This window comes from Salmo salar, chromosome ssa03 (assembly GCF_905237065.1).
Source record: "Salmo salar chromosome ssa03, Ssal_v3.1, whole genome shotgun sequence".
Taxonomy (NCBI): Eukaryota; Metazoa; Chordata; class Actinopteri; order Salmoniformes; family Salmonidae; genus Salmo; species Salmo salar.
In genome coordinates this window covers 38112291-38132148 of record NC_059444.1, presented here as the reverse complement: position 1 = coordinate 38132148, position 19858 = coordinate 38112291, and the positions used below count along the sequence as shown (strand labels likewise).

Genomic DNA, 19858 nt, shown 5'->3' with positions numbered 1-19858 from the left:
TGCGTTCGGAAACTCAGAGCATTGTTAGATTGGCTGTATGTAAATTCAGAGCGTTTTGCTCTCGGAGCACACACTAGACGCTCTGGCCGAAAAGTATGGTTGATCCGAGCGTTCTGACCTAACAACAACAGTCAAGCACCCAAGCTCACAGGCTAACGTTGGCTAGCTTGCTAGCTACTTCCAGACACAAATGAGAGAACAGCTCACTGACCATTTAAACACCCTTGCAGAGCTGGTTAGGCTGTTTTCATGTTATCCAGAGTATTGGTTATTGCAACTGTGCTGCTGGCAACAATTTAATTACGCTGTTTTACCAATGTTTATTGACACCAGCCATATTCAACGGGTGTTGTGCGTTCGTAAATTCGTCAGTTATTCTGCGCTCTGGCACACTCCGATGAGAGTGCTCTGAAATCAGAGTAGATTACCAGAGCAAATTTACCAGCTACGTATATGACAGTTGTTGCATTGACATAATAAACATTCTATTGAAATAGTTACTTGCATAGTGGAGTCTTTTGTTTAGACATGTAGCTAGCTAGCTAAACAATGTACCATAATCTCAACTCATAACGTTACTAGCTAGCTAGCTAACAGTACACGAACTTGAAATGAAAATGACTTTCTGACTAAGTTAAAAACATGTAATATCTGAAAATGTAGCTAGCTAGACTCTCACCCGTATACATGGATGGACGCTTCTCCCTCTCTGTCATGGATGCCATGTAATCCGGAGCCTTCTGTGTGTTCTCTTTTTGACTCCGTCTGCATATTTGCAATCAAAGGCCAGCATTTTGTCCATCTCCTTAGCTATCATACTCTAATTCCATTGATTTCAAAACTCAGTCCTCCAGAAAGTGGAGAGCAACGTTTTGTCACCAAAGCCCCATATACTACCCACCACTGTGACCTGTACGCTCTCGTTGGCTGGCCTTCACTTCATACTCGTCGCCAAACCCACTGGCTCCAGGTCATCTACAAGACCCTGTCATCTACAAGACCCCCTTATCTCAGCTCGCTGGTCACCTAGCAGCACCCACCTGTAGCACGCGCTCCAGCAGGTATATCTCACTGGTCACCCCCAAAGCCAATTCCTCCTTCGGCCGCCTCTCCTTCCAGTTCTCTGCTGCCAATGACTGGAACAAACTACAAAAATCTCTGAAACTGGAAATGCTTATCTCCCTCACTAGCTTTAAGCACCAGCTGTCAGAGCAGCTCACAGATTACTGCACCTGTACATAGCCCATCTATAATTTAGCCCAAACAACGCCCACTTCCCCTACTGTATTTATTTATTTTGCTCCTTTGCACCTCATTATTTCTATTTCTACTTTGCACTTTCTTCTACTGCAAATCTACCATTCCAGTGTTTTACTTGCTATATTGTATTTAATTCGCCACCATGGCCTTTTTTTGCCTTTACCTCCCTAATCTCACCTCATTTGCTCACATTGTATATAGACTTATTTTTCTACTGTATTATTGACTGTATGTTTGTTTTATTCCATGTGTAACTCTGTGTTGTTGTATGTGTCAGACTGCTTTGCTTTATCTTGGCCAGGTCGCAATTGTAAATGAGAACTTGTCCTCAACTTGCCTACCTGGTTAAATAAAGGTGAAATAAAACAACAACAAATAAACAACAAAAAATACATAAGCAGTTCTACTACATGATATCTTAAAAAAACGCGTTATAAAGGATTACCTACACATACTGATCATGTTATGGACAGAAGCATGCTACACGGCAGACTAATCCGAACTCACCTCTCGGCATGTCGAGCCCACTCATTATCTCAACCAATCGTGGCTAGAGGGAAGGTTGTTTGCTTTATCCATGGCTAAACCAACTAGGCTCGTAATTTAACAATTTTATTTGTATTTACAGATGGCATAGAAGTTTGTTGTTATTAAGACACATGAAAGTTCACATGTTCCAGAGGGCATTTCTGCCCAAAAACGCATTTTGATTAAAAACAAAGGTTTACGTTCAAATGGCGCTCTTACGAAGGGGAAGGGTGGAGGGATGTTCTCATTATCATTAAGGGAAGTCTGTTTTGACATCCATAATGTGTATCTAGCTATGTCTAATTAACTTAACCACACTCCACAGCATGAGTTGGTTACAGTCTCAGGGCAAGGCAACATACCATGGGTTGGGTGACAGTGTGTTTCATTCTAAAATCACTAATAATACATATATAATAATATATGCCATTTAGAAGACGCTTTTATCCAAAGCGACTTAATTTTAAGCATGTCGGATATACACACACACACACACACACACACACACACACACACACACACATAAACAACCAAACACACACACTTTCCTCTCATCCCTATAGGCTATTGCCAGTCCTTCTAGAACATCTGGCCAAGGTATCATTATGATCGTTTTTAAACCTGCTCAGACTAGCTTTTATTCACTTGTTTGTGAGCTAGTTAGTTTGTCGGGTTTTTGCACACAAAGCAGTATCTAATAGCCCAAAGCTTACCCATAACTATTCAAAGAGCTGTAAGCTGCCAACACACACACACACACACACACACACACACACACACACACACACACACACACACACACACACACACACACACACACACACACACACACACACACACAAAAGACAGCCACAGACATTCAGCAGCTGCCTCATTAGAAGTGGGCTTTTGAATGGCCACTCCAAAACAGACTCTCCTGGCTCACAATCATCATTAGTGCCATTACATAGAAAACAGCCTGGCGCTAACCTCTCTGCCACAGGGCTGTGTGTGTGTGTGTGTGTGTGTGTGTGTGTGTGTGTGTGTGTGTGTGTGTGTGTGTGTGTGTGTGTGTGTGTGTGTGTGTGTGTGTGTGTGTGTGTGTGTGTGTGTGTGTGTGTGTGTGTGTGTGTGTGTGTGTGTGTGTGTGTGTGTCAATAACATCTCTGCAAAACCACAGTTTCTCCAGCCAACAAACAAGACCAGAGGCTTCTGGCATAGAGAACCACTATGAGCCAGGAAACTGCCTGTGCAAGAAACACAATGGCTACTATTCAACTCCCAACAGACAGGACTTGGCATATTTTGGCAGAGAGGACCAGGAAGCTGCCTGTGTGGGAGAAGATTCTGGCACAAAATGGCTCCTGGGGCGTGCATCTCCCAGGTGGGTGGTGGATGACCTGAGCTGAAACAATAGTAAATCTCCGTAAAATGAGAAGCCTTTAATCTATGCTTCTCTACTTCCCCTACCTCCCCCCTCTCTCTTTCCTCTCCTTTACTTTCATCTCTCTCTCTTTGTTTACCTTTTGTTCTAGTTTCCTTCTCTACTTCCTACACAGGCTCTCTCTCTCCTCATAAGTGACAGTGTTCAGATCTGCATGCATTTTCCTTTCTCTCCTGGTTGCTTCCTTTCTGTCATTAACTTTGAAGAATAACCTAAGGCCTTGTAACAGATGCTGATGTCTTAAAAGAGCCCCCTCTAACACACACACACACACACACACACACACACACACACACATACACATACACACACCCCTCTACCAGATGCTATTGTGTAGAGAACTCCTGCCCTGACAGAGACACCTCTCCTCTATTAGCCAGACTAAAAAAGTCTTCCTTCTAAATCTGTCCATTACGAAGACATCTTACTCTCCTCGCATAGCAGGTCAATACCTCTCCCTCTCCATCCTTTTGTCAGAGAGACATGAAAAGAAAGTGAGAGAGCTGAAAACCATCTAAAAACGCCAAATATTTCATGTCTTTCACTCTGTCCGTCCGTTTCCAGTTAAAGAGAGAGGGAGAAGGAGCGAGAAAGAAAAAGTGGGCTGAATAGGCTTTCAGATGGTTAATGTTCCCGTCACCTCCAGACACCTAAAACACGACAGAGACGAAGACTTCCTGTTCCCTTTCTGACAGTTGAGTCATTCAGGGTGCTATCGGCCAATCAGGTTAGTGCATATTGAATACATAGCTAGAGGCAGTTAGAATGATGAGCTCGACTGGTTGATTTGAGTTAATGTACAACTCCTTCTGGCACATCTGTCTGATTTCATCTTGAGAGGAATCACCTTGAGAGGAATCCCCTTGAGAAGAATCACCTTGAGAAGAATCACCTTGAGAAGAATCACCTTGAGAAGAATCACCTTGAGAAGAATCACCTTGAGAGGAATCACCTTGAGAAGAATCACCTTGAGAGGAATCACCTTGAGAAGAATCACCTTGAGAAGAGTCTCTCATGGCTCCTGCAGTGGATCAAACTTCTCTGAGACTTTAAAACAATGTTTTATGGTCTAAAAACCATAAGACTTTGAAACAGATGGCCTAGCCCTAAAACAACTTCTCGCCACTCCTCGACAACTTCTACATTAAAAACACAAACAAACAACAATCAAACTCGACGGGGATCTGGCATCCGACCAATGCCTGGGGTGTTGTTTGGTGAGCTCCTTACATCTCTCTGAGGGAGAGAGGCATGGCGGCAAGAGAGAATCATTAGTAGAGAACGGGGAGGCAAGCACACACACACACACACACACACACACACACACACACACACACACACACACACACACACACACACACACACACACACACACACACACACACACACACACTACAGACACGCACGAGTACAGAACTGACGACACGTAACAACTTCTCTAACAAATTCTGAGGGAACTAAAAAAATTAATGGGGGAACGGTTTGACGAGTACACACCATCTGCTGATTCCATCCCATGCCAGTCGCTCGCATTGTTCCCACCTGTCAGCCTGCCAACTAGCCCGCGGACAAAGCCCTCGCAGTAAAACGCTACACACACACCATACACAGAAGGCAATAACTACACCTAACTATGTCATTCTCGCTGGCACCAAAAGTAGAAAAAGTGTTGATAGGGGACAGAATGCGGTCGAACCATCAAATAATTAGCTAACACATGACAGAATTTCCACGTGGGTGAGGATATTGGAATGAAATCAAAGCCTACTGGATTATAACTTGTTTTTAACCAAGACAGAAGAATGTATTACTGACTTTTTCCTACGTAACATAGGTACAGCAGATCGCCTTATTGTAAGGGCACTTTCAAAAGAGTTCACATTAACAAAGGAAACAGCGGAACGAATAGTACAGATAGCACTACAAGTTGTGCCATAGAGGCACAGAATAAGTTAGGAAAAACAAAAAGAAATGGAGAATCTTATTCAAGAAAGATCAGGTGTAATATAAAATGAAAATAAAGTGAACTGGATGGAATATGGGGAAAAATGGACCAAATTATTAGACCAAACATCTGCAAAAAATAATTGACAAAAACGTGTTACGAATGATGGAGTCATCCATGATTCAACAAACAATATTTTGAACGAGGAATAAAAATACTTTAAACATCATGTTTTAATTTCAGTCTCCTTCATCTCCACTAACTGATTCAGAGGGGTTGGGTTAAATGCAGAACACACATTTGAGTTGAACACATTCAGTTGGACAACTTACGAGGTATCCCCCATTCCCTTTCCCTAACTGAAGTTAATTGTACGCTTACATTTTATTTATTTTTATAATGCAAAATTAACAACTGTACATGTGAAGGCCAAATTACAGAGGAGGAACTTCTTGATGCAATTAATGCCTTTAAGTCCAGAAAAACTCCAGGACTAGATGGCATAACAGTTAAGGTATATCTATTATTTTTGTTATGTACTCAGAGGTCCGTTATTAGCATGTTTAACCACTCATATAAAAATGATAGATTATCAGATACTCAGCAAGAAGGTCTGATTTTACTGTTACAGAAACAGGACCCAGGTGGTAAATATAAGGATACAGCCCACCTAGAAAACTGGAGGCCCCTTACATTGGAGGTAATATCAGAAAAGTACTGGAAACAATAGAACACTATCACAAATTTGTGAAACTGGGCCTAGTATTCATAGATGATTTTGAAAAGACCTTTGATAAAGAACCACTAGAATTTGTATATAAATGCCTGGACAATTTACATTTTGGAGAATCTCTTATACAGTGGGTTAAAGTTATGTAAAGTAACCCTAGGTGTAAAATAGTAAATACTGGCTGCTCCTCAGAAAGCATACCATACAGTTGAAGTCGGAAGTTTACATACACTTAGGTTGGAGTCATTAAAACTGGTTTTTCAACCACTCCACAAATTTCTTGTTAACAAACTATAGTTCTGGCAAGTCGGTTAGAACATCTACTTTGTGCATGACACAAGTAATTTTTCCAACAATTGTTTACAGACAGATTATTTCACTTATAATTCACTGTATCACAATTCCAGTGGGTCAGAAGTTTACATATACTAAGTTGACTGTGCCTTTAAACAGCTTGGAAAATTCCAGAAAATGACGTCATGACTTTAGAAGCTTCTGATAGGCTAATTGACATCATATGAGTCAATTGGAGGTGTACCTGTGGATGTATTTCAAGGCCTACCTTCAAACTCAGTGCCTCTTTGCTTGACATCATGGGAAAATCAAAAGAAATCAGCCAAGACCTCATGCAAAAAATTGTAGACCTCCCCAAGTCTAGTTCATCCTTGGGAGCAATTTCCAAATGCCTGAAGGTACCACGTTCATCTGCACAAACAAGAGTACGCAAGTATAAACACCATGGGACCACGCAGCCGTCATACCGCTCAGGAAGGAGACACGTTCTGTCTCCTAGAGATGAACGTACTTTGGTGCGAAAAGTGCAAAACAATCACAGAACAATAGCAAAGGACCTTGTGAAGATGCTGGAGGAAACAGGTACAAAAGTATCTATATCCACAGTAAAACGAGTCCTATATCGACATAACCTGAAAGGCCGCTCAGCAAGGAAGAAGCCACTGCTCCAAAACCACCATAAAAAAGCCAGACTATGGTTTGCAACTGCACATGGGGACAAAGATCGTAATTTTTGAAGAAATGTCCTCTGGTCTGATGAACCAAAAATAGAACTCTTTGGTCATAATGACCATCGTTATGTTCGGAGGAAAAAGGGGGATGCTTGCAAGCTGAAGAACACCATCCCAACAGTGAAGCACGGGGGTGGCAGCATCATGTTGTGGGGGTGCTTTGCAGTTGGCACTATACATTTTGGCAGGTAGCGGGTAGCGTTCTCCCAGATTGGTCTGTTGGAATGCAGAAATGAGTCCAACAGGTCCAACAGACCAATCTGGGAGAACGCTACCTGCCCCAATGTATAGTGCCAACTGTAAAGTTTGGTGGAGGAGGAAAAGTGGTCTCGGGCTGTTTTTCATAGTTTGGTTTAGGCCATTTAGTTCCAGTGAAGGAAAATCTAAACACTACCGCATACAATGACATTCTAGACATTTCTGTGCTTCTAACTTTGTGGCAACAGTTTGGGGAAGGCCCTTTCCTGTTTCATCATGACAATACCCACCTGCAAAAAGTGAGGTCCATACAGAAATACAGATCGGTGTGGAAGAACTTGACTGGCCTGCACAGAGCGCTGACCTCAACCCCATCAAACACTTTTGGGATGAATTGGAACGCCGACTCCGAGCCAGGTCTAATCGCCCAACATCACTGCCCGACCTCACTAATGCTTTTGTGGCTGAATGGAAGCAAGTCCCCACAGAAATGTTCCAACATCTAGTGGAAAGCCTTCCCAGAAGAGTGGAGGGTGTTATAGCAGCAAAGGGGAGACCAACTCCATATGTGACTTGTATCAGGAAACTAGGCATTTATCATGTGTCACTATTTCACAAGAGAGGCATTTGAAGGTCAAAATGGGTTTTTGGGCAGAAATGCCTTCTGGAAGATGTGAACTTTCATGTGCTTTAATAACAAACTTGTATGCAATCTGTAAATAAAAATAAAATTGTTAAATGATGAACCCAGTTGGTTTAGCCACGAAAAAGGACAAAAACCTTTCTGCTAGCCATGACTGGCTGAGATAATGCATGGGCTCGACATGCAGACAGATGAGTTCGGATTGGTCTGCCAAGTAGCATGCGTCTGTGACATGAGTTGCTCAGAATGTGTAGATAATCCTTTCTAATGTGGTTTAAAAAAAAGATATCACGAAGAACTGCAAAAGTGTTGCTAATGCGCTCCACTTTCTAGAGAACCAAGTTTTGAAATCAGTGGAATGCCCGGTGGAAGCAGAGTATGATTGCTAAGGAGATGGAAAAAATTCTGCCGCTTGATTGCAAATATGCGGAGGGAGTCAAAAAGAAAACACACAGAAGGCTGTTGTATAAAACACCTGTCTCCGGATCAGCTATATCTTCAAACTAAGGGCAACCATGGCATCTGTGACAGAGAGAGACAAGTGTTCATCGATGTATACATGTAAGAGAGTCTAGCTAGCTACATTTTCAGATATTATAGATTTCTAATTTTGACAGAAAGTCATCTACATTGCAAGTTAAAGCGTACTATTAGCTGGCTCGATAGCCAACATTACACATATGATCTGTATAGTAATATTATTTGTATCTCAGAGCCATTTGCATTGCTAATTATAGCCTAATGTTAGCTAGCTAGCTTTAGCTACCTTCAGATTCATGCAGGCTAGTAACGTTATGAGTTGGGATTATGGTTCATTGTTTAGCTAGCTAGCTAGCTACATGTTTAAACAAAATACTTCACTATGCAAGTAACCATTTCACTATACCATTTACACTTTCTGTATCCTGTGCAGGTGACAAACTTTGATTTTATTTTATATAGTGTGTGTTTACCAGAGACGGTAATGTGAAGAACAGCACCAAAGTCAAATTATGATATAACATTAGGCCAACGAGACAGTGTCCAAGTTCAATGATTCTTAGATTTGTAATTAACTCACCATTAACTTGTAAATAATGATCTTGTCGTTAGCTTTTTTTCCTGTAATAATTAATACAAATTAGCTAAAGTTAAGATGTCGTCAGCTATGATATGGTCATTATGTGAACTAGCTAGCCAGCTAACTTAAAGTTAGCTAGCTAGCTAACAAGCTAGAAATGATCCAAAACATTGTTTAGAAAGTTGCTTTAAGTTGCCTGGTTTGCTAGATTGACATATACTAAATTCAAGTTTAAACGGATGGGTTTATTGGTCTTAAAATACCCCAGTTATGCTATTTTGGACCACCAGGATGCTGATTTCATGCCACCTGTCATGTTTGTGTTTATACTTTTTCATAACGACAACGACAAGTTTGATGTCGGACGACAATAGAATGTTCATGATGTCACTGTGACAACTGACTACAGACATGTCAGACGTAGTACAAACCAGCCTTTAGTCTTGAAATCTTTGGATGCAAATCTTTGCACACTACCGTTCTCATTCTGTTTAGCACATGGCCTCACATGTGAATCCTTAAAGAGATGGGTGGGGCTAAGGCTTAAGAGGGTGTGAACAATGATGAATGGGTGTAGACAAAGACGAGCTCTCCAGTAGGTGTACCAAAACATTCAAGGGCCATTTATTCAAAAGTGAGTTTACAAGTATATCAACTTTCAAAGCAGAATTACTTTCCCATTGCTCCTCAACTGTAGTGTATGGCATACCATTTTCTAGCTCTGAGTCTCTACTTTTATTCAATGTAAAAAACACAATTTCAAACTTTGCTATATAAGACCGAATCGAGTCAGTCGGTCACATATTAATGCCCATGTTTTTGGAATGAGATGTTCGGCGAGCAGGTGTCCACATACTTTTGGTCATGTAGTGTATTAAACTGTCAAGAGGAGTAAAACAACATTGTCCACTGTAGGTTAGAAATTATAGCCCCTTGATATTATTGTTGAATTGCTAACATTTCGATGGCCATAAAAAATAGACATGCCTATAGTAGACAACCTTATTTTACTGCTCTTGACAGTTGAATTATTTCTAAGACGAAGCCATTATTTATTACTTTACACCTGGGGTTACTATACATAACTTTTTGCATGACAAAACTGAAGTGTAATTGGTCTGGCAGTTTTTTAGATAGACTGGATCTTTTTACTTACCACCTGGGTCCTGTTTCAGTAATAGTGAAATCAAAATATTTACACATTTTTACAGGAGTGGAGAAAACATGCTAATAGTGGATGTTTGAGTAGATAAAAAAAGGTTTCATATACCTCAACTGGTATGCCAGCTTAGAGCTCCAGAATGGCGCAGCGGTCAAAGGCACTAGCAGTGCTAGCGACATCACTACACACCCTTGTTCAATCCTGGGCTGTATCACGAACTGGCCATAATCGGGAGTCCCATAGGGCGGCGCGCAATTGGCCCAGCAGTGTCCGGATTTGGAGGGGCTAAGCTGCCTTAAATGCACCAAGAAGTTCCTCCTCTGCAATTTGGCCATCACACAAGTCTTTATGTAGAGCTGTTCATTTTACACTATTATTAGGGGGGGGGGGGGGTCCTTACAGTTAACATTAGTTAGTGGAAATGGAGGAGACTGAAAAGTATTTTGCTTCCTTTTTCAAAATATAATTTGGTGAATCATGAATGACTCAGTCATTTGTAACAGGTTTCTGTAAATTACTTTTGTTAGCATTTCTATGTTGAAGATTCAAAAAAGATTTGGTGCGTTTTTTGCTTTATTTTTATACTATATTATACTTTATCCTTCCCGAATAAGTTACTCCATTTCTTTTAGTTTTTCCTTTAGTTCTAATGTGACCATGATATCTGTAATTTCCCTAAGTGCATGAAGGTAATATTGTGTAGTATGATTTCCTTTACGACCCATTGGGGTACTTACAAATGTATTATAATTTCCCACCATAATAATACAGTAATTTGTTGCTCGTGAGTGCGATAGATTAGTACTGTATATTTTTGAAGAAGTGGGAATCATCATTATTTGGACCATTTTACACTAATTAACCAAATCTGTTTATCGTCCAATAGTATATTTACAAGGATCCACCTTCCTTTCGGATCTGTTTGGACAGTTTGCACATTTGGATCAAAATTGTTATTAATTAATATCATCACCCCTTTTGAGTTTCTTGCCCATAACAGAAATATATTTCTGCCTCTCAGTTCTTTCTCCACACAACCTCATCTGTAATTGTAGAGTGAGTTTCCTGTAAACAATAGATATCATATTCCTTCTCTTTTAGCCAGGTGAAGAATGATCGTCTTTTTTATAATTTGCTAAGCCATTAAAACTATAAGTAGCTATACTTATTTCACCACTTACCATAATGATATACAAATTTCAATTATACTCATCATAATATATGCCTGTAAACTTACTCCGCGGATTTTGCTGCAAAGACGCAGAATCATTAGATCACTGGTTTCGACACCGTCCATATGTAGCTTGTTCTTGGTCGCAGGTTCAGGAATGGCTGAAGAATCACAACATTTAACCAAAACTAACTCTGCAAATAACACTTCTGGGTCGTTTGAAAAGCCATAGTCAATCGATCAATTCTATAATAATACTCTTAGTAAAAAATTTCATTTTTAATTTAGTATCTGTAGACACCATGAGAATACCATGAGGTTCAGAGCTTTTGTGAAACACACCAGCACAGTTGAAAAATAGAATAGTGGTTATCAGCGATAGATGGGAGGGGTTAAGGGTAGATGAAGGGTGGGACTAAAGGAAAAAAGAGATAACTAAGATAAAATGTACCGGGCCTGTAAAATGTAGATTTATATGTTGGAAGTAGAAGTCTAAGTATTCTTGTCCATTAGTTTATTCAAATTAGGGGTGGGGTGGTAGGGTTAGGGGAACAATATAAAGAAGGAAAAAATATTAATAATATAAAATGGGTGATTGGAAATGATGCAAACAATGACATTGATAGAACCCACAATCTATCTGCAATATTAAAGCTGATCTACCCCCTAAAATATATATACAGTTGAAGTCGGAAGTTCACATACACTTAGGTTGGAGACCTCCACAAGTTGTAGACCTTCACAAGTCTGGTTCATCCTTGGGAGCAATTTCCAAATGCCTGAATGTACCACGTTCATCTGCACAAACTATAGTACGCAAGCATAAACACCATGGGACCACGCAGCCGTCATACCGCTCAGGAAGGAGACGCATTCTGTCTCCTAGAGATGAACGTACTTTGGTGCAAAAAATGAAAATCAATCCCAGAACAACAGCAAAGGACCTTGTGAAGTTGCTGGAGGAAACAGGTACAAAGTATCTATATCCACAGTAAAACGAGTCCTATATCGACATAACCTGAAAGGTCACTCAGCAGGGAAGAAGCCACTGTTCTATAACCGCCATAAAATAGCAGGACTACGGTTTGCAACTGCACATGGGGACAAAGATCACACTTTTTGGATAAATGTCCTCTGGTCTGATGAAACAAAAATAGAACTGTTTGGCCCTAATGACCATTATTTATGGAGGAAAAAGGGGGAGGCTTGCAAGCCGAAGAACACCATCCCAACCGTGAAGCACAGGGTGGCAGTATCATGTTGTGAGGGTGCTTTGCTGCAGGAGGGACTGGTGCACTTCACAAAATAGATGGCATCATGAGGCAGGAAAATGATGTGGATATATTGAAGCAACATCTCAAGACATCAGTCAGGAAGTTAAAGCTTGGTCGCAAATGGGTCTTCCAAATGGACAATGATCCCAAGCATACTTCCAAAGTTGTGGCAAAATGGCTTAAGGACAACAAAGTCAAGGTATTGGAGTGGATATCACAAAGCCCTGACCTCAATCCTATAGAACATTTGTGGGCAGAACTGAAAAAGCGTGTGTGAGCAAGGAGGCCTACAAACCTGACTCAGTTACACCAGCTCTGTCAGGAGGAATGGGCCAAAATTCAACCAACTTATTGTGTTAAGCTGGTGGAAGGCTACTCAAAACATTTGACCCAAGTTAAAGAATTTAAAGGCAATGCTACCAAATGCTAATTGAGTGTATGTAAACTTCCGACTTCAACTGTATAAATAAAATAAGAGAAATAACGACACACGAGCTCGGCACACACACACGTCTCACAGCAATAACTGCACACATACACACACACACACTCAGCAATAAACAGTGGTGTTTTGTCTGTGCAGGGCTGTGTCTGAGGCGGTTTAGATGTTGTTCATGTTTCCTCCCTGCAGGAACAATGGACAGACGCCACTTTATTTAACAGGAACAGAAAAGAACAGAACACACCACAAATCACCGCTTTTACTAGCCATATTACCACGGTATCACCCGCTCCCCTGCCAACATAGACCGAGGGAGTGTAGGGCTTATGGTGTGTGTGCGCGTGTGTGTGTACAGTGTTTTCCATAAGCGCCGGCTGTTGGCCTAAACAGCCGATAACAGACTCATTGTCAGCCGGCTACTTTTTCCACTTCATAAATTAACTAGGCTTCTTGTCATTTAAGTTTCAATTCGCTAGTCAGAAAAGTCTGTATAAGCATCTTCTGAATATGCATCTTAGTGATCTATTGACAGGACAGGCGCCTGTCAGTCACAAAGCAAGTGATGCTGGTTTGTCAGTCTGCTGTCTGTCCCGCCTCTTGGTACCACTGGTATTTTTGCACTGTGTTTTGCTGCAGTCAAATGTATCTTCATCGAGGGAGAGCATGAGTCTCATGTGAGTGAATTTACAGGTCCCATGTAATGTACATTACCAGTCAAAAGTTTGGACACACCTAGTCATTCAAGGGTTTTTCTTTTTCTTTTTTACTATTTTCAACATTGAAGAATAATAGTGAAGACATAAGAACTATGAAATAACACATTTGGAATCATGTAGTAACCAAAAAAGTGTTAAACAAATCAAAATATAATTTAGATTTTAGACTCTTCAAAATAGCCATCCTTTGCCTTGATGACAGCTTTGCACACTCTTGCACACACCGGGCATATATATAAATCTATATATATATATATATAAATAAATATATATAAATATATATATATAAATATATATATATATAAATAAATATATATATATAAATCTATATATCTATATATCTATACTATATCTATATCTATATATATATAAATCTATATAAATATATATATATATAAATATATATATATATATATATATATATATATATATATATATATATATATATATATATATATATATATATATATAGTTGAAATCGGAAGTTTACATACACTTTGGTTGGAGTCATTATAACTCGCTTTTCAACCACTCCACAAATTTCTTGTTAACAAACTATAGTTCTGGCAAGTCGGTTAGGACATCTACTTTGTGCATGACACAAGTAATTTTTCCAACAATTGTTTACAGACAGATTATTTCACTTATAATTCACTGTATCACAATTCCAGTGGGTCAGAATTGTACATACACTAAGTTGAATGTGCCTCTAAACAGCTTGGAAAATTCCAGAAAATTATGTCATGGCTTTAGAAGCTTCTGATAGGCTAATTGACATCATTTGAGTCAATTGGAGGTGTACCTGTGGATGTATTTCAAGGCCTACCTTCAAACTCAGTGCCTCTTTGCTTGACATCATGGGAAAATCAAAAGAAATCAGCCAATCAGTCAAGCCATGTGTCCTCCGAAACGCTTCTCAACACCCGCTCGCTTAACCCGGAAGGCAGCTGCACCAATGTGTCAGAGGAAACACCCACCACAAGGAGTCGCTGGAGCCAGTCACGTCCGGCTGTGACACAGCCTGGGATCTAATCCCAGGCTGTAGTGACGCCTCAACACTGCGATGCAGTGCCTTAGACCGCTGCGCCACTCGGGAGTTTAATGTCTTTCTACTCAATACCACTTATTTGACCAAACTGGGAGGTAAAGTCGTTAAAGTATTTAATAATTTAGCTGTGTATTTCGGATGGAATCGAGGCATTAGAATGTACCAAAGGCCACCAACATAGAGCTCGTTCTGCCATTCCCCCCCTCGTTCTGTTACTTGCCAAGGGAGTGATTGGCAATGCTGAAAGAATGGTTGAAGCTGGTTTTCTATACAAAGATTTGTACGAATCCCTTATATTCCACTATTATGACTGCTGCATATGGCTATCTGATTCATCTGTCTTCAAAAGGTGCTCCAGTCAGTACATTCTCATTGAATTTAACCACACAGGGCTCTCTCTTTCTCTCCCTGCCTCTCCCTCCTTCTCACCCTCCACCTTCTCTCAGATGCTAAAATGAATGAGTGTAGCTTCATTTAGCTGTAATGAAGGCTATAGAGAACACAAGGAGGAAATCCTGAAAAGTGAATACAAAGAGAGAGAGAGAGAGAGAGAGAGAGAGAGTTAAGAGAAAAGCATAGGCGATTGAGAGGAAATGTTGAATAGACACTGGGGTAGGGAGAGGAGCAGATATTGATATGGGGAGAGAGAAGATGGTATAGAAAAATGAGAAGAGGTGATTAAGAGAAAGAGAGACAGAAGAAAAGAAGTTGAGAGAAAAAGAGACACACATGTACGCTATGGTGAGTGGTTATCACTCAGATTCTGATTCTTCAGAAACCTGCCTGCCGGTATGCAACATAACCACTACTATTGCACCTTCCAGGTCAATCTCTCTCCCTCCCTACTCCCTACACCCCTCGCTCCCTGTTTCTTCCCCTCCCTCCGTCCCTCTCTCACAAGAAAAAATCCCTGATGCTCCCTTCTTCTACTATCCCCACTACTTCCATTATAATCTCTGAACCTGCCTTTCTCCCTCTCTTTATCTCTTCTCCTTCCCTCTCCGCTCTCTCCTTTCTGTTTTCTCTGCGGTGCTCTGTCCATCTCTAGCCCTCATTTCCCTCCTTGTCTCTCAAGTGCTGTCTTTGATCTCCTGCAATCTGAAGTCAAGCACACGCGCACACACACACACACACACACACACACACACACACACACACACACACACACACACACACACACACACACACACACACACACACACACACACACACACACACACACAGAGATGGCACTGCAGAGATGGATAGCTGCCGTCTAATGGCCTCCTGACCAATTCTGCTATTTTGTGGGGGTTTTTTTACGCTGATCTCAACTTCTTTTGTACATAATACTTCCGCTATCATTTCCTATGTCCCGAAAACAGCTTCTGGACATTAGAACAGCGATCACTAACCTTGCTTTGAATGAAGATTTCTACTTCAACGATTCGGCAGCTGTGGATGTACTGCTCATCCTGGACCAGGTCCTACACCAGGGTCACTCGAAAGAAGAAGATACAGGTCCCGGACGAGACCAAATCAACAAATTGAACTAAACCGCCTCTACCCTCTGTTCTATTGGCGAATATATAAAATCACTGGAGAACAAACTGGACAAGCTCTGTTCGAGACTATCCTATCAACGGGACCCGAAGAACTGTAATACCCTATGTTTTTCAGAGTCATGGCCGAATAAGGACATGGATAATATACTTCTAGCTATTTTTTCTATGCATCGTCAAGACCGAATGAGAGCTTCGGGTAAGGTTAAGGGGAGAGTTGTGTGTCTCTTTGTTAACAACAGCTGGTGTGCAATCTCTAATGTTAAGGAAGTCTCGCCTGAGTTAGAATACCTCACGATAAACTGCAGGCCATACTACAGTATCTATCAAGAGAGTATTCATCTATATTTTTCGTAGCTGTTTATTTACCACCACAAACCGATGCTGGCACTAATACCGCATTCAACGTGCTGTATAGGGCCATAAGCAAACAAGAAAATGCACATCCAGTGGCGGCGCTCCCAGTGGCTGATGATTTTAATGCAGGGAAACTGAAATCTGTTTTACCTAATTTCTACCAGCATGTCACGTGTGCAACTAGAGGTGAAACAACTCTAGATCACCTTTACTCCACGCACAGAGACGCATGCAAAGCTTAACTCTATTCTCCTGATTACTGCTGACAAGCAAAAACTCAAACAGGAAATACCAGTGATGCGCTCAATACGGAAGTGGTCCGGTGAAGCAAATGCTAAGATACAGGACTGTTTCGCTAGCACAGGCTGGAATATGTTCCGGGATTCATCCGGTAACATTGAGGAGTTTACAACATCAGTCACCAGCTTCATTAATAAGTGCATCGATGACGTTGTCTCCACAGTGACCGTACGTACATATCCCAACCAGAAGCCATAGATTACAGGCAACATCCGCACTGAACTAAAGGCTAGAGCTACCGCTTTCAAGGAGTGGGACACCAATCTGGACGATTATAAGAAATCTCACTATGACCTCCTGCAATCAAAATATCAATACGGCAGGTCTTGCAAACTACCAGGGAAACCCAGCCGCGAATGGCCCAGCGCCACAAGCCTACCAGACAAGTAAATTCCTTCTATGCTCGCTTCGAGGCAAGCAACACTGAACCATGCACGATAGCACCAGCTATTCTGGATGACTGTGTGATCTTGCTCTCCATAGCTGATGTGAGTAAGACCTTTGGTATTTGGTATTTTATTATGATCCCCATTAACTGTTGCAAAAGCAGCAGCTCCTCTTCCTGGGGTCCACACAACATAATACAGAACATTAATAGACAAGAACAGCTCAAGGACAGAACTACATTAAAAAAATTTGAAGGCACATGTAGCCTACATATCAATACATACAAACAAACTATCTAGGCAAATAGGGGAGAGGCGTTGTGCTGTGAGGTGTTGCTTTATCTGTTTTTTTGAAACCAGGTTTGCTGTTTATTTGAGCAATATGAGATGGAACGGAGTTCCATGCAATAATAGCTCTATATAGTACTGTACACTTTCTGGTGTCATGTCTGGTGGGGTAAGTGTGTGTGTCAGAGCTGTGTGTAAGTTGACAATGCAACAATTTGGGATTTTCAACACATTAATGTTTCTTATTAAAAGAAGAAGTAATGCAGTCAGTCTCTCCTCAACTCTTAGCCAAGAGAGACTGGCATGCATAGTATTTATATCAGCCCTCTGATTACAATGAAGAGCAAGACAGGCAGCTCTGTTCTGGGCCAGCTGCAGCTTAACTAGTTCTTTCCTTGCAGCACTCGACCACACGACTGGACAATAATCAAGATAAGACAGAACTAGAGCCTGCAGAACTTGCTTTTTGGAGTGTGGTGTCAAAAAACAAAAAACAGGTTAACATTCACAAGGAACACATGCCTGAAAATGCTCTCAAAGCTCATCACTAAGCTAAGGACCCTGGGACTAAACACCTCCCTCTGCAACTGGATCCTGAACTTCCTGACGGGCTGCCCCCATGTGGTGAGGGTAGGCAACAACACATCTGCCACGCTGATCCTCAACACGGGGGCCCCCCAGGGGTGCGTGCTTAGCCCCTCCTGTATTCCCTGTTTATAGAGGACTGCGTGGCAGCGCAGAACTCCAACACCATCATTACCTTTTCTAAGGACACGACGGTGGTTGGCCTGATCACCAACCGTGATGAGACAGCCTATAGGGAGGAGGTCAGTGGCCTGGCAGTGTGGTGCCAGGACAACAACCTCTCCCTTAACTTGAAAAATGAGCTGATCGTGGACTACAGGAAGGAAACGGAGGGCTGAGCACACCCCCATCCACATCGACGGGTCTGTAGTGGAGCGGGTTGAGAGCTTCAAGTTCCTTGGTGTCCACATCTCTAAGCAATTATCATGATCCACACACCAACACAGTCGTTAAGAAGGCACAACAACTCCTGTTCCTCATCAGGAGGCTGAAAGGATTTGGCATGGGCCCTCAGATCCTCAAAAATCACAACTGAGAGCATCTTAACTGGCTGCATCACCGCTTGGTATAGCAACTGCTTGGCAACTGACAGCAAGGCGCTACAGAGGGTAGTGAGTACGGACCAGTCCATCACTGGGGCCATGCTCCCTGCCATCCAGGACCTCTATTCCAGCTACCCGGACTATCTGCATTGACCCTTTTTGCACTAACTGTTTTGACTCATCACCTACACTGCTGCTACTGTTTATTATCTATCCTGTAGCCTGGTCACTTTATCCCCACCTCAATGACCTCGTACCCCTGCACATTCCCTCGGTACTGGTACCCCGTGTAAACAGCCAAGTTATTGTGTATTTATTCCTTGTGTGATTATTATCTATTTTCTTCTCTATGCATTGTTGGGAAGTAAACATTTCACTGTTAGTCTACACCTGTTGTTTACGAAGCATGTGACAAAAAAACATTTGATTTGATTTGACACACACACACCTTTTGGATAGATGTTTCGAGGTTCTCTCTCAGAAAGCACTAATCAACAGCCACCCACCACCTCCCTCCATCCCCCTATCCTAGCCTTTGGCAGAATGCAAAGACGGTGAGAGGGAATGGAGAGAAAATAGGGATGGAGGGAGAGGTAATTGATGGAGGTGTATCGACCCCCCTGTAAAACCCAGTTAACACCTGCCTGTGAAACCTGATTAGCTGTAAGTGTGTGTCTATGTGTACTTCTAGTAAACCAGGAACAGCACCCTGCCGTCTCGCCTTTCGTATTTGAGTGTGTTTTATGTGTGTATCTGTATGTGAGTGCATTTGCAAGTGCGTGCATATGTGTGTGTGTGTGTGTGTGTGTGTTCAGGACAGTCTCCACTGATTAGATCCCACGTGGTCAATAGTGAAAAGAGCACTCAGCCTGATAGGAAATCACCCTCAATCAATACTAATATTTTTACAGACCTCAGAACTGTGTGCGTGTAGTAAAACATATGCTGTGTGTGTGTGTGTGTGTGTGTGTGTGTGTGTGTGTGTGTGTGTGTGTGTGTGTGTGTGTGTGTGTGTGTGTGTGTGTGTGTGTGTGTGTGTGTGTGTGTGTGTGTGTGTGTGTGTGTGTCTGTATCCAGGGGAAGAATAGCTATTTAATCTAGTCACAGCAAATATAGGATAACCATTCATTGACAGACATTGTAAATCACTGGCCTGTCATCCCTCTCTGCTCTCCTCCCCTCCCTCCCTCTCTCTTTCTTTCCTCCCTCTGTACTGGAAAGCTGGAGCCTAATT

At 41.6% G+C, this 19858-nt stretch overlaps 1 protein-coding gene across 3 annotated transcripts in view; it reads right to left on the bottom strand.

Annotated features, from left to right (window-relative positions):
- Window positions 1-19858, bottom strand: part of epha4b (eph receptor A4b) — a 123437-nt gene that overhangs the window by 46976 nt on the left and 56603 nt on the right. The gene's annotated exons all lie outside the window — the stretch shown is intronic.